We start from the raw sequence: 13,057 nt of genomic DNA on the forward strand, positions 1-13,057 counted from the left end.
TTATGGTGAATGATTTTTCAATTAAAACATGGGCATTTTTTAAAAAGATTTTTATTTATTTATTCATAGAGACAGACAGAGAGAGAGAGAGAGAGAGAGAGAGAGAGAGAGAGAGGCAGAGACATAGGCAGAGGGAGAAGCAGGCTCCATGCAGAGAGCCTGACGTGGGACTCGATCCAGGGTCTCCAAGATCCTGCCCTGGGCTGCAGGCAGTGCTAAACCGCTGCACCACCGGGGCTGCCCAAAACATGGGCATTTTGAATAGCATGCTATGAAATTTTGGATGTTACCTAAATCTTCTCTTAGCCAGTCTCTTTTGAACTGCTTTGGTGGAGGAAGGGTAACCCTTTCCCTCATTACTACCAGGTGTGGGTAGAAGGCTCATTAGTGCTGGGTTGGGGGTGGGGACTCAGGCTCCAGACTAGGTTTCCACTGATACATCTCTGGGGAGGTGGAGAGAGGTCTGCCATTGTTCCAGATCTTGCCTCCAATCACATTGTCGGGGAGGGGTTCCTTATTACCAATGGTGGAAGTGAAAGTCAAGTAGACATTACTCAGTGAGGAGAGAAGGGTACCTTGGTAGCACCAGGTCTGAGAAGTCCAGTCTCCCCTGGACTGATCCCCTCTGGAACCAGGGAGGGATCTCCTCTGGAACCAGGGAGGGAACTCATTACTACCCAGAGGGATCTAAGTCTTGGCTACACACTCAACTTCTTTTTCACCACTACAGTCAAGGGTGGGGGATGGAGAACCTCATGACAGCCTGGTAAGACTGGAAGTCTAGGCTCCCCACTGGGTCTTTGCTTGTGGGGTCTGTGGGTTTTCCCACAGAGTTTTCTGTGGTGTTTACTGCAGTGAGGTGGCTATTGTCTAAAAGTTTTTTGTCTTGACAGGCTGTTCTCTTTTTATGGTCTTTTGGCTAGAAAGGGTAGGGTTTCTTGGAAGCTTTTATTTATATATGCTCACTTTGGCTTCTCTGACCCCCAAGCTAATAAATATGAGGAAAACATTAATCTCAGGGAATCCACCACTGTGTCACTCATTGAGTCTCAAGGTCCCCAGGCGGTCCACCTCCTTCTCCACGCCATTCAGAGTCTTCTTGTGGTTTTCATATAGAACATTCATGGATTTCAGCTGTCCTTTGAAGGAAGAATAGAAGCAAGTGTGTCCACTCCACCTCTCCGGAGACATGAATTGGGAAGATTCTCTTAACAGTTTTTCTTTCTCTTCCACAGATTAATGATCAGCAAAATAACATTCAAGGATCATTAGCACATAGAAATGCCAGAGGAACAATAACAACAGAAAAGCCTACACAGAAGTGAAACAGGAAGAAGAAATGAATATGAATAAATTATTAACTCTACACCAAGTTTAGAAGTAAAAAAAAAAAGTGCTTCATATAAAGTTTAGCTTAGGGCAGAAGATATGAAAGAATGGCAGAGATGGTGAAAGAACTGGGGCCTGATACGGGGCTCAATCTGAGAAGCCTGAGATCATGACCTAAACCAAAATCATGAGTTGAATGCTTAACTAACTGAGCCATGCAGGCACTCCAGGAGACTTTTTTAAGGTTTCATGTCAACGTTTAAGGCAGCAAAGTGGAGGAGAAGTTCTCCACATCATTAGCCAAGTATCACTCAATTCCATTAGTTGAAGACAAAACCTAATTGCTGAGAAAAAGCAGAGGCAGAAGTTCCAAATCAGCAACTGACATCCTAGAGATACACTGTGAATTACAGCAGGAAAGAAAGGGATGAGTAATTAGCACTATACATATTTCAGTACCGTGGCTTTTCTTATAATTAGCAGTCACATAATTTGAAAACCACCTTGTACAAAATCATTATTTCCAAAAGTAACAGAAAAAAAAAACATAACAAGGAATGGTTGACATTCCCTTCATTCATTCTACCTCGCTTTATTATAAGAGTTGGTCAAAGACAGCTAGAGGAAGCAAATCAAGAAAATAAAAGATTTCTTTCACATTGCAATGGGTATACCCCTTTGAAGGTCTTCAAAGGACTTCTAAACTACAGCTTCCCTCAGCATCACAGTTCTATATACACTTGCCACATTACTTATGTTTTCTTTTAGGGATTGCAACTGTAACTATTAGAAGTCTCCTGTCTGCTGGTGTTGACACCCTAGGGTGTTAGAAACAATGAGATGCTCCTCCTTTAGTGGATCAATTTTTATAATTATATTTTAGTATTTAAATGTAATAAACTAGTATAATAATTAGATAAGTTATAAAATAATCAAATGTTATTTATTTAATTCTTTAATTTTCTTAATGTTATTTAATATGTTAGCAGCTAGAAAGGACTAGAAAGAATTTCTAAATAAACTTAAAAACAGACAGTGTTGCAAAGGAAGAAAGAAAAGTATACTCTGGAGAAAAAGAAAGTTGGACTACATATTTCAGAGCACCATCACCAAATCCTGGGGCAGAAAATGAGAATTAGCAATTGGTGAGGGAGGAATTTTCATCACCCCTCGTCAGTCCTTTGATCAACCATCAATCATTCACTACCAGTGCACTCCACACCCCAAAGGAGGCAGGCACAGCAACACATGTCCTACAATCTGCAGAAGTAGAGTGTGTGTGACCCAAGGAGTCTGAGGCAAGAAGGCTGGTTAAGATCACAGAGAGGAGCATGGATTTGAACAAGCACAATGAATTGCAGGTTCTATCTGCGAGTACCAAGGCAGAGAGAAGAGTATAACATGTAAGTTGAGGACATCATCTCTAGGAGGCCACTAAAGACATGAGAACCCAGGGAGATTGCTCAGAATGGGAAAAAAAAGAGGGTCAAATAAAGAATGCACAGGAACACCAACATTTTAATGACAAAGCAAAATAGTAATTAAGAGAAAGAGTTCAAGGAAGACACACAAAAAAATAATATTGAGGAAGGCAAAAGAGATGTGTCAGAAAGCTGAAAGTCATAGCAGTTCCAAATGCTGAAAAAGCCAAAATAATGTAAAAAGCAGACACTGTCCATTAGCTTTGGTAACTGGGCTGTCAGTACAGAACCAAGCAAAGGCAATTTCAGTGGTGTCTTCTGAGTGTTAGCGCCAATTATCCTCAGTGTCACTGCACACACTGGCTACTGGCTCATATTGTCTTCTCTGTTTACATCCAGCCATTTATATTATTTGAATTAATAAACACATTTTACAAAGGCAATGGGAAAATGTATATATGACATAAAGCTCAACTAAATATATTTAGCTTAAACACTTAATGCATTGGCAATACATTTCTCCATGTTTTGTATTTCTGATTTTGTGAGGTACTCACATCTAAGTATGGCATCTCACATCTAAGTACAAGCAAACTTATTATTCAGCTGTTAAAATTATTTTTTATGAAGTTCTTGATAAATGAAAATACTCAGGATATAATCTTACTTTGAAAATATTTACAAAATAGTTTATCAAATAGGATCTCCATAATAAAAACATACACAAAAGAAAGTAAACATAAGACAAAATATTTGTAACTGCCTATAGAAAATAGTGTTATGGGAGGTTTTTTTCTGCTGACTCATACTCTTCAGCATTTATGTAAGTATGTGTTTTGTATAATTTTACTAATCATGAAAAGGAATAATTAAAACCTATTAAAAGACAGAATCAATTTCCTGTCTTCCCACAAGTGTGTAGTAACCAACACACTTCTCTGTGCCTTAGAAGAGAGCTGTCTTTCAACAACTCTAAGATTACATGCCATAAATATTTTTAGCAACCAGGAAAGTGTGAGTTCTACAGGAAAGTTGCATATTATAGTGACTCTGCCTCTAACATGTACAGTGCCCAAAGAGTCACCGTGTGCTTGCTTTCTCAAAGTATTTGCATGCTAAAACAGTTTCAGATTTTGGTTAATAAGATGATGAAGAGACAGTAGAGCACTGAAAAGCCTATTACTGTAGGGGTGTGCTTGTACATATGTCTATTAACTTTTCATTTCATAAAAGTAATGATTTGCAGCAAGGATGCATGTTATTATGAAGAATCCGGCTGTTCTAGTGCACTGTTTCACAAACTTGCCTGATGGTATGAATTACCAAAGACACTTGTAAAAATGTAGATTCCTGAGCCCAACCTCTAGAATCAGAATCTCAAGAGAGAGGGTCTAAAAAATCTGTATTTTTTAAGTTTCCTGGGACATCAATCCAAACAGGATCTGAGTATTTTCCTGAGAGTGTTTTAAAAGCATCTATTGAACCATTCACTTTCCCAATTTCCTACTTTTCCCTTTGCAACTATTCCCATCAAATTATGCACATGCTTTCCGGACTAGCATAAGTGCCGATGATAATCAGTGATCTCCAGGTCTGTAGCTGTCATTTCAAATTTCACTACCTGTCAGTCCTCCTTCCATGCATCCTTGCAAAGTCTGCTAGAAGTCAGCTGCTATCCCATTGCCACAACTGGCCACCCACTGGTTCCATCTAATTGAAAGTGCCCACAATATCTACATCCTTTTAGTCACTAATTCCAATCCTAGATTATTTAATAATCAGAAATGTGACAAAAATTTACACTTTCATCATCACATCAGTTCCATCATCACATCAGGTAAAACAAAACAAAACAAAACAAAACAAAACAAAACAAAAAACCAAAATACACAACAAAAATCAACAGGATATAACTGGAATGTGACCAAATAGAGAATAGTTAAATAATTTATGGTACATAACTAAAAAATCATTCAGCAAACCTAAAATATGTTTTTAAAGACTATTTAATAGTATGAAAAATTCTCACTATTTAGTGATCATTTATTTATTTATTTTTTGAGCTTTTATATTTGAGTTTATTCCTCATTTAACTTTTAAAACACTACTATAGTTGAATATTAAAACAAAAACAATAGGGATCCCTGGGTGGTACAGCGGTTGGGCGCCCGCCTTTGGCCCAGGGCGCAATCCTGGAGACCCGGGATCGAATCCCACGTCGGGCTCCCGGTGTATGGAGCCTGCTTCTCCCTCTGCCTGTGTCTCTGCCTCTCTCACTCTCTCTCTCTCTGTGCGTGACTATCATAAATAAAAATTAAAACAAAAAACAAAAAACAAAAAAAAAAACAAAAACAAAAGCAAGTAGTGAGCTATGATTATAGTCCTTCACTCATCCACTACTGCATATAAAATGCCAGCAGCAGTGTTATTCACTGGCCCCATTAAGAGGTCTGACACTGACCACCACCCCTAGGATGATGTTCATCATCCTCATATGCTTCCCCATTGTAATGGCGCCGGCTCTCCTGATTGGGATCAAAGTCCACCAGTTCTACCTGGTCCATTTCATCAGTCTCTTCTACTTCTTTCCTCTCAGGTAGGAGTTTTTCCAGCAAAGAAAGTTTATCAGGAGAGAGAAAGCCGTTCTCAGGGAAGTTTACCTTAAATTCGATGATTAGGCGACCCTTCTCATATGGTCTACGATAAATTGGCATGCCTTCATTTAGCACACACTTGATATCCCCATGCTTGACAATCTGACCTGGATGAGAGGTGATGATGATGGTTCGGTTGTCAAGAGTAGATATTGGCTTTTGAAAGCCACACAACAGGGCTTCAACCAGCTGTATATCCATACATATGAAAAGATCTTCTCCTCCTTGAGTAAAAACAGCATGGTCCTTCTGATCTAAAACAATGATAATATCTCCTGGTTCCAGTCCTGGTTCTTGGTCTCCCTCACCATGGAATGTTATCTTCTGGCCATCTTTCATGCCTTTGTCAATATGCACTTCTAGAATCTTCTCTCGAACTATCTTCCCTCCGTTGCAGCTTTTACATCTATCTTAGGACTGATCCGTTCCCCATGGCCCTGGCACTCCATGCACACAGATTGAATTTGCTGAACCATTCCAGGTCCTATCTGATGAATTCTTATTTGCATTCCAGTATCTCGGCAATTGGGACATTTGACTGCTCCTTTCTTACCACCTCGGCCTTCACATTTATCGCAAATCACATTCTTTTGTAGAGCTAGTTTTCTTGTTGTGCCATTATATAAATCTTCTAAGGTTACTGAGAGCTGACGTATAACACTTTTACCTCTCCGTTCTCTCTGCATCCTGCCTCCTCCTCCAAAAAACATATCAAAGAGGTTCATGGGGGACACAAAACCACCACTAGCTCCACCTTCTTTAATTGCCTGTTCTCCTCCTTTGTCATATAATTCCCTTTTCTTTGCATCAGAGAGCACTTCATAAGCGTGAGAAATCTGTTTAAACTTCTCTCCTTCATTTGGATTCTTATCAGGGTGGTACTTCAAGGCCAGTTTTCTGTAAGCCTTTTTCAATTCCTCCTGGGTGGCATTGGGTTTGACCCCCAAAACATCATAGTAAGTGGTTTCTTTCACCATTTTCTACAGCCGGTGAGAGGGCCGAAGCCGGTGTGGGGGGAGCAGAAAGGAGCGCGTTGCTGGGCGCAGCTCAGACAGCCGCCGCTCCTCCGCATCTCACTGAGCGTTCTGGAAAGTTCCCTTAGTGATCATTTAAAGGAAATAGCAAAACAATATACAATATGGCCCCAGATGCATGCACATGCACACACAAACAATAAAGGGGAAGAAAATATAACAAAATGTTAACAGCAGTTATTTGGGGTGATCTTAGATTATGTTTTCTTGATATATTCTTATATTTTCTAAATTGTCTATAAGGCCTTGAGCTCACAACCCTAAGTAAGCTAAGAGTTGGTCACTCAATCTAGATGTCCCAGAAAGAATAATTTAAGAAAAAGAAAAAGGAGTCAGAAATTATTTGGAGTCTCTGAATAGGAATTAAAATTACAATAAAATTTATTTATACAATTGCTTATTTGGCTCCCTCACTCAACCATAAATAAAATTAGAGTAGGAATTATATGCATCTTGCTCATAGCTATACTCTGAGTGCCTGGCACGTTCTAGGAAGTGAATAAATATTGATTATGAATAAATGAAAGAAAGGAGGAAAAACAGGAAGGAAAGGTAGGAGGAGGGGAATGAAGGAGCAAGGTCCTGGTGAATCTGACAGACAAGGAACTTGTCTGTCAACTCTTCAAGCATCCTTGCTGCCTAGCTGCTGTCTGGCATATAACATATCCTGAACATGTTGTATACATGAATACGTAGATAAACTGAGATTTACTTCTTTCAAATGTTTTTCAGCTTTACTGAGGTATAATTGACGTAGGAAACTGTAAGGTATTTAAAGTATATGTCATAGTGATTTAATATATGTGCACCTCATGAAAGGACTCCCCCATCTAGTTAATTCACACGCATGGATTCATTTTACCTGTCAACCTGATGGGGCTAAGAGATGCCCAGACAGCTGTCAAACATTTCTGGATATCTGTCAGGGTGTTTCTGGAAGAGATTAGCACTTGAATCGGTAGCCTGGATGAAGAAGATCTGCCTTCTCCAGTGTGGGTGGGCATCTTCCAATCTGCTGGAGTCAGGGTGAATGCACTCTTTTATCTTGAACAAGGACACCTGTCTTCTCATGCCCTCAGACATCCATACTCCTGGCTCTCTGGCCTTCAGAACCACAATAGGAACTTATACTATCTGCTTTCCTGGATCACCAGTTTGCAGATGGGACATCGTGGCACTACTCACCCTCCAAAACTGTGGGAACCAATCCCTCCTAATAAATCTCTTAAATATCTCTATGTATCTTATTGGTGGTTTCTCTAGAGAATCCTTACTAATACATCCAATTCCCTCCAACAGCATCCAACACCCTCTATCATCATGCCTCATCTGTCTTGGCATCTTCATGTTCTCCAGCCCCAAACAACCATTGCTTTTGTCACCTCCATATTGTATTTCTCACACAATTGCTATTGATTTCTCCCATCCTTCCCAAGCCCTGTTCTTCCCCTGGCCTCCCTGTTTCTTTACGGACACCGTTAAGTACAATGTTCCCACCTGATTTTTCATAGCCTACAAGATGCTATAGATTAGACGTTATATTATCTCAGGGTCCCCTGTACTTTTCCCTCAGTGTTTATCACAATGCAGTGGCATCATTATTTTGTGGTTAGCTGCTTAATGATTGTCTTTTCCACTCTGCTATAAGCAACTCAAGAGCAGGGATCATATGTCATTTGCGTATTGCTGTGTCCCCAGACCTGGCCCAGTGCTTGGCATGAGAGCAAAGCTGGGTTCCAATCTCCAGGGAATAAGCCTGTGGATAAGGTCCAGTGGGAGAAGACAGAGGGAGGCACACCTATGAAAGGGGCAGTCCTAGGATTCTTTCATAGGCCTCAGGCCCTGTTGTTGCTGCTTATCTTTTCATGAAACTTAACCATCATTAAATGAACATATTCTCTACAATTGTTGTATATGTTCTACTTTAGGAGAATGTGCTCAGAGGGTGCCACCCATCTCCTTACATACCTCCTACTCCTCACCCTCTCTTCCCCAAAGCATCCACACAATCACTTATTCATCCAGCCCCTCTCTCCTTCTCAAGGTTAATCTTCTTGCTAAAGCTACACCCCTCCTTTCCCGTTTCCTCTTCCCATCTGTCATGTTTTCCCATCTCTGTCACCCTCATGCATCCTTCCAGCCTGGAAGAGTGGGGAACTCTCCAGTATCTCCTTATTCTCTGCTTCCCTTCAATGCCAAAGTCCTTGAAAAACTATCTCTGTCTGGAGCACTCACCTCCACCCCACCCACACACTATTATCATTTACTCATTTTTTTCAATAGTTACTATGTGCTAACAATACAGAAGCCAAAACATTCCCAAAAGTTGCAATAAAGCACCTTCCTGCCATTGGTGTCCTCAAGCCCCACACTCCCCTCATGGGCAACCCCGCTAGCAGCATCTTATGTATCTTTCAAGAGAGCAGATGTACACATATATTATTTGTATTCTTTTATTCAAATGGAGGCATCTGTGCATTTTTAGCCTTTGATTCTCCAATTTAAATATCTTGGAAGTATCTTACATAAGCATATCTAAAGCTTCTTCATTCTTGTCCCCTTTCTTTATTGAAGTAAAGTTGATATACAATATCCTATTAGTTTAAGATTTGCTTAATTAAGCCAAGAACAAATACTACGAGCACCTATTGCTTTTCTCCTCTAACTTGATGGTGTCCTAAGCACAACTGAAGCCAGATCTCACAGTAATGGATACGCGCTTGTGTTGCTGCTGGACAAGCAAGGTCACAGTGGGAAAATCAATAAGATTGGTTCCCATGGATCATGTCAGATAATAATCTTTTTATTTCTTTCTAAAATATCATACCACCAGAGAACATTTGTCTTCTACTTTTTATTGTGAATACCACTGCCTCCTTATGTAGGTTCCTGAGAAGAGGGTATGCTTTTTCTGAACCATTTCCAACATGCGGTTGTTCCATGGAACTGTTGTTTGTAGATTCTATAGCTAAAACAGGGAAGTTGCCCATTTTAGTCCAAATTTCAGTCTGTGATTCACCTCGCACTTCAGGGAATAGCCTGACATCATTAGACATTAGCCATTCTTATTCTATGGCATTGTTACTCTGCTTTATGATAACCATAAAACTTAAAAATTTGAGCCATTTCTTTCCTTCACAAGTCTGAAATTCAGAAATTTCTAATTGGTTTTCATATACATTTGAATTTATTCATGTTCAAAGGTAATTCTACCTATGAAACACTGTTGTAATTGTCTGAAATAAATTGGTGAGCTTCCTGCTGCTAAATAATAAAAAAAATGAGAGACGAGTATTTTTTTTTTTTTATCTTAAGTTGAAGAAATTTTATTCCAAATGATTTTCCTTGAAGAAGAAAATTATCTGACAAGGACAAACACATTATATTTGAGTATTTCTGGTGGGTCACAGTCTTGTAAGGAAACATTAGCCCAGTGAATTGCTGTAAATCCAGGCTAACATATTAGTGTATTTTATTTCTAAAGTGTTTTGAGAACACACATTATGAAAGGTGTTATATAAATGCAAAGTACTACTTTTAAATTAAATTTTCTTGGAACTCAAAAGTCATATGGCTTTTATTAATGTAAAGTTTATCTTGACCTTGCAGCAGAGAGTATAATCAAGTTGAAAAAATATTGGTATAATGTTATAGGGGTTAAAACTAATGTGGAATCTTATAAAGAAGAAATGCTTTCCTACTTTCCAAACAAGATTGACTGTGTGACACTGGCTTGGTGATTTATCTGTAAAAGTTATACCATGATCTCATAATTCAATATTGGTAGGGATGCTCAATGCATGATTTATTGGGTTTCTCTTTATCCTAAATGCCAGCAAAAGAAATAGGCTATCCAATGGGCTTACTTTTTCATTTACTACATGTAAAATGTGAAAGAGAAGCAATATGAGAATTGTAAAGGGATAAACCCTTGCTACTATCACTGAAAATTAACAATAAGCCTCAAGTGAATTATTACAATTTTGGCAAACACAAAGAAAATTCTATTTACTCATGGCCCTCAAAGGAAAAAAAATTATTGTTATAGCAAAAAAAAAAAAGTCAACATTGTCTGGTGCTTGAGACAGGAGTATAACATGTCAGTTCACAGTAGATTCATGGCAATCACCACGTGGAGGCTCATCCAACTAGTGCTGGACATAATGTGAGAGCCACGAGGAGCAATGTGGATCACTTCATTGACAGCCACCAAGCTGTCTATCCCAGCTGACATCCCCTATTTGTTCAAAAGGTTAGATCTGCTCTGGGTTATAAACTGTAAACCTCTCCTAAGAGTGTAATTGTCACTGGGTACTTCTTCAAGGCAATATTCTAAGAAATGGACAGATATATTTGTAAGAACATTTAGGAAATATATTTTGTAGCTTAACAGCTCAAATAAAAAACATTCATTCCCCACAAAGATGATCAAAACAAGTATTTTTAAACTGAAAATATTTTTGTTTGCAATAGAAACATGGGTTCTGGCTGTCAAAACATTTCTAAATAAAACATGATTTTTGCAAAAGATATTCAATTTGGCAAATATGTGCTTGTATAGAGAGACTCAAAGTACTTTAAAATTATTCATGGACCCATCAAAAATAAAAATAATATTTCCTATTATTTACTAACTCTATGAAAAGAACTGAGCAAAAGCTTCATATTTATCACTAATTTAATCCTGGTTATTATTAAATGTGTGAAACAGATAAGAAAGCTAAGGCCTGGAGAAGTAATTTGTGCAAAGTTTCATGAACAGTTGAAGAGTGGGACTGCACTGACTCGCAAGCGGTAATAGTAACAAAGAAGTTTAAGAGACTTTTGAAAACAGTTCATTTTCTCATAGAATAAATGCCTAGGGGAAAGGAGCCGAGGACTAGAGGTTCCGTGATGTCGGTCAACAATCCTGTCCCTTCTATCAATGAAGGGAAGCTAGGAAACCAAGGCACAGAATTAGTGTAATTTTTCTAGAGGAAGGCTTGGCCAACATTTTCTATAAATAAGCAGACAGTAAAAGTTTCAGGTTTGCAGGCAAATGGTCTCTATCCCAACTACCCGCCTCAGTCCATGTAGCTGGAAATCATCCAAAGATGATGCATGATGTCCACAATAGCCAAACTGTGGAAGGAGCCTCGGTGTCCATCAAAAGATGAATGGATAAAGAAGATGTGGTCTATGTATAAAATGGAATATTACTCACCCATTAGAAACGGCAAATACCCACCATTTGCTTCAACATGGATGGAACTGGAGGGTATTATGCTCAGTGAAATAAGTCAATCGGAGAAGGACAAACATTAGATGGTCTCATTCATTTGGGGAATATAAAAAATAGTGAAAGGAAATAAAGGGGAAAGGAGAAAAAATGAGTGGGAAATATCAGGAAGGGAGACAGAACATGAGAGACTCCTAACTCTGGGAAACGAACTAGGGGTGGTGGAAGGGGAGGTGGGCAGGAGGTGGGGGTGACTGGGTGATGGGCACTGAGGGGGGCACTTAATGGGATGAGCACTGGGTGTTATTCTGTATGTTGGCAAATTGAAAACCAATAAAAATAAATTTATAAAATAAAAAAATAAACAAAAAACAAAAAACAAGGATGATGTATGAACGAACAGGTGGCGTGTTGACAGAAACACAAGGCTGGCAGAGGGTGGGGGTGCCAATTGGCCTCGGCCAGCTGTGCTGACCCGTTGCAAGGCAACCAGGACTTGGCACAGGGGAGAGCAGGTGCAGTAGGTGCACGTGGACAGAACCACGGGCCCACTGGGAAAGCTGACCGGCTGCCGAGCCTGGCACACACCCATCAACAGAGGCAGGACTCACACCTAGACCTGGAAGACTCGGAGCCCATGCTCCCAACCACAATGCTACTCTACCGTCTCACCTCCTACAACTTCAGCTCAGAAGCCACACTCATGAAAGCTGGAAGGTACTCTGCACACTGGCTGCTCCAAAACAGGAAGATTTTAAATGAGGAAACTAAGGCCTGGGGAGGACGGGACTTTGTAGAAGTCACAGGGCGAGTCAGAAGTGGAGATGCAACTTGTCTCCTATTTCCCTTGCACCACTGGTCCCTCTCCTGCTTCTCAGCAGACGAGAACAGCGGCAGCCCCAGCATTTAAAGAATAGTCAGGAAATGCTGTCTATCCAGTCCCTGCATCATTTCTCATGACACCCTTCAGTATAGACGACTGCAGGTGCTGGATGGGCAGCACTTCCTGACTGCTCTCCACGATTTTAGAAAGGCTTGGGTCTGACCTGGGTTCTCCTTCTAGCTCTAGCGCTTCTTGGTTGTGTGACCTGGGTCTGAGAACCGAGCAGTATAACCGCAAACCACCAGCCTGGACCGACCGCCTCCTGCACACTGCACTGTTCTCTGAGATTTTATAAAGGCTTGGAACACTCCAAAGAAACACTCAGACAGCCTCAGTTGCTATAAATAGCAATAATACAATTAACGTGGTGTACACAGCACTCAGAAAGGAGTTAGGAAGTGGCCGCATCATTACCACACTGAGCACTGATTGTCTTAAAGCTCTTAATACTCCAGCTGCCCTGAATGTCGTTAAAAATAGTTTCCAGAGTAGTTTCCTTTTGGAAATATTCTAACCTT

At 39.9% G+C, this 13,057-nt stretch overlaps 1 protein-coding gene and 1 pseudogene across 1 annotated transcript in view; both read right to left on the bottom strand.

The window, feature by feature from the left end:
- The window catches only part of SDK1 (sidekick cell adhesion molecule 1), a gene marked incomplete at its 5' end in the record, with an annotated part of 911,733 nt that overhangs the window by 471,736 nt on the left and 426,940 nt on the right, over positions 1-13,057 (bottom strand). The window lies entirely within an intron of this gene.
- Positions 5,122-6,389, bottom strand: LOC121487957 (annotated as a pseudogene).

This window comes from Vulpes lagopus, chromosome 3 (assembly GCF_018345385.1).
Source record: "Vulpes lagopus strain Blue_001 chromosome 3, ASM1834538v1, whole genome shotgun sequence".
In the NCBI taxonomy this organism is placed as follows: Eukaryota; Metazoa; Chordata; class Mammalia; order Carnivora; family Canidae; genus Vulpes; species Vulpes lagopus.